Consider the following 3,268-nt stretch of genomic DNA (forward strand, 5'->3'; position numbering starts at 1 on the left):
ACGTTATAGCACAATAGTAAGCTAATTTGATCGTCTATAAAGATGCTATTGCTATTTCACTTTTCGAATCGAGCCAAACTACGCGGGTCGCCATTTTGTTTTGCCCGAAAGTTCTCACAAGATCTACTTCTCCCCTCTCTCTGTCGGCAATTAATTTAGGAAGAGGCTAGCCGTACTGAAGGCATGATGCCGGGGAAGGCCATGGTCAAATGACGTCATGTTTTAGTCCGAGATTGAAATGTGTCTGTTAACGGATTCGAGTACTCTGAAAAGTCTACTTTCCCGAAATGAAGGTCTTATGTCCCTGTCAATAGCAGAACATGTTCAAAAACACTCAAAAAGATGACACCCCCCTTCCTCTAAGTGAAAAAAACCCCGCAATTTTTTGCCCCAAAATGTCCCTCTTTTTGTAATAGGCATAAAGCTCTCCACACACTCAAAAATCAATCACGTTATACATCATTTTGAAAATTGTGATCTCTACTTTCGCAAAATGGCGATTAAAAAGCTGTTGGGACTTGATCATTGATGTAAATAAGTTACGAGTAATATGGATGTTTCCATTATTATATAGCTGAGAATGGTGGGTCGTCATGATGTATGCAACTAGAATACTGGGCACATGCACGTGCAATTCATAAAATGTTTAACTGAGTTCAAATTCAAGTTAATCAGCATTTTGTGAATGAACTCCCCTGAGAGTGCATGAGCACTTGAACATGCCAGAACTGGTCAAATACAAAAGATTTCGACCAAAGCCCACTTTCATGGCGTCGAAATGGGGACCCCCCCCCCTCCCCCCCAAACGAGAGCTCGGTAAAAGCTGCCGGATTTTCGGATAAAACTTGAAATCCAATTCTTGATAAGGTCAAAATTTTGCACGACTGGCCGATCGTTGAGAAGCTGCTGCACATTAAAAAAAATAGTCTTGACAAGAGATATATGACAAAACTTTTGTAAGTTTTAAGCCCTCACGCACTTGTCATCTCCATGGACACAAAGAGACAGCTTATCACCTCAATATTCATACCAACATTATGTTATCAGTGCCAGACCAGGACCTTAACAAAACCCATGAAAGCAAAATCACCGCATGCGAAATGAAATGTCTCCGCAAAACCCTTAACATCACAAGACGAGACAGGCAGAGAAATGAAGAAGTAAGCTATCGGCACGGAGTCCTGCCTGCGTTACATAGAAAGACAGAGGATAAAATGGTCTGGCCACCTGTTACGCATGTCACCTGACCAGCCAGCCTTGAGAGCCTACAACACCAAGCACTCAGGCTATAAAGGAAGAGGAAGGCCACGCAAAAGGTGGATCGAGGGTGTCAAGGAAACCCTAAGAAAACATAACATCACAACTGAAAGTGAAAGAGCTGCGGAGCTGGCCCACCATAGAAAACTGCATCTCCCCTCGACGCTTAACGGCAACAGAGGATGAAAAAGTAAAAGTAAAGTAAGTAAAAGTAAGCATTGCTGAAAAGAACACATTAACGACGTCTTTAGGTTCATCGTCAATGTTGTTGTGCCAAAATTTGGCGATTTCTTCTATGAAACAGGGTTAGAATGGCTCCATATAAAGGGCAATAATCACGTAATCCACGATCTTAAAAATGTCTGATAATGATGTTTCAAGACAGTCCGAAGTGCCTGGCAGTCTCTGCACTGAGTTGGAATGGGTTTGGAAAATGGGTGTCGACAATAACCCAATTCTGATGTCGAGTTGTCGCCCTTGGTTGGCTACGTCTCGGCTTGTCTTGGTCAGTTCTAGAGGTGTTAAAGCGTTTGTTCAAGGGTTAGATGATTCCTCTGCAAACATTTACGTGTCTTGCAACAGCAGAAAGCGCAATTAAAGAATTTATCATACACACAGCCCCTTTATTTTCTGAATTTATCTTTTTTTCTGAAAACAGGAGAAAAAGGTACCCAACCGTTAAAATGTACGGAATTTTATAGTGTGTAAGGTGTGTTTACACATTGTCTACGTGATTCAAAGCAAATTTTGTGTGTAGGAAGCGTTAATTTCAACACACACCGAGAGAAATCAATACCAACACTTTGTCCACGTACTACTTCCGGTTTACGATTTCTTTGGTCTGCTCTTGCACAAGAAGTCTCTGAAGTCCCACAAGTGTGACAAGTCATACTTTTAGATTTTACTAAAATTCTTACGCTATATATCGAAAATTATTGTAATATAATGGGTTTGACAGAACTTTTGCAACTTGGTATACATTGACTAACATTAAAAAAGGCCATACAGTGTAGGGAAAAGCCCAAACTGATCGAAACAACAATTGAGGGTGAGTACACAATTAAAGACGTCTTTCTCTTTTTGGGTGGGGAAAGTTTACGGCGCTCGCAACTGTAAGGTCATATGAGCGCGCGGGACACATTAAACATTTTCAGTTGGTAGGAAATTTTGAATTTTGCCCGGGAGGCAGCCGAAGCCCACTCTAATCGATTTTAGACAACGAAGGGATCTTTAACGTGTGCAACTTGCACAAGGGACCTTCGAGATTTTTCGCCCTTGTCCAAGAACGCTAGGTGTGGATCGTTCCTACCAGAAGATCAGGGGTGTGATAGAAAGACAGCAATAAGATTAAGAAGGAGCCAAGGAATAGCAGTGGAAACGCTGCAGAAAAAGTCAGGAGCCCAGAGGAGGGGGCAAAGGAGGTGAGGGCGAGGGCAGAAAGTGGAGACGAAAGCAGACAACAGAACATTGGTAGAGAGTAGGAAAGGAGGTGAAAGGAGACAATTTTAGAGAAGAAAATTTTTCCCGTTGCTACCCAGATTCGAACCCGAGACCTTTGAAGGAGAGGCGAACATCGTAACCTCTAGGCCACCAGAGACTTCAAATGATTCAGACTTGACGGAAGACAAAGACGAGTCGGGTTGGTTATGTCATGTGGACAGAATGTCATTTTAAGCATTTCAGATGGTCACACCAAAACGATAATAATGGTCAGTATCAGTTATTAATGCATGTCTGTAATGTATGAAGCTATAAAAACAATGACTGGACTAAAGTGGTCGACACATGTAACTTGCGTGTGTCTGTTTGCGTTTTGAGTGTGTGTGTGTGTGTGTGAGAGAGAGAGAGAGAGAGAGAGAGAGAGAGAGAGAGAGAGAGAGAGAGACAGAGAGAGAGAGAAGGTTGAGGGGGGGGGGTGTGCACCCTGGCAGACGTCCAAAGAGAACAGTAGAATAGGGCGGAGAAGCGAGAAGGAAAATAAGAAAGAGGATAAGGAAGAACCAATGCTTGG

This window comes from Aplysia californica, unplaced genomic scaffold (assembly GCF_000002075.1).
Source record: "Aplysia californica isolate F4 #8 unplaced genomic scaffold, AplCal3.0 scaffold00030, whole genome shotgun sequence".
NCBI classification, from domain to species: domain Eukaryota; kingdom Metazoa; phylum Mollusca; class Gastropoda; order Aplysiida; family Aplysiidae; genus Aplysia; species Aplysia californica.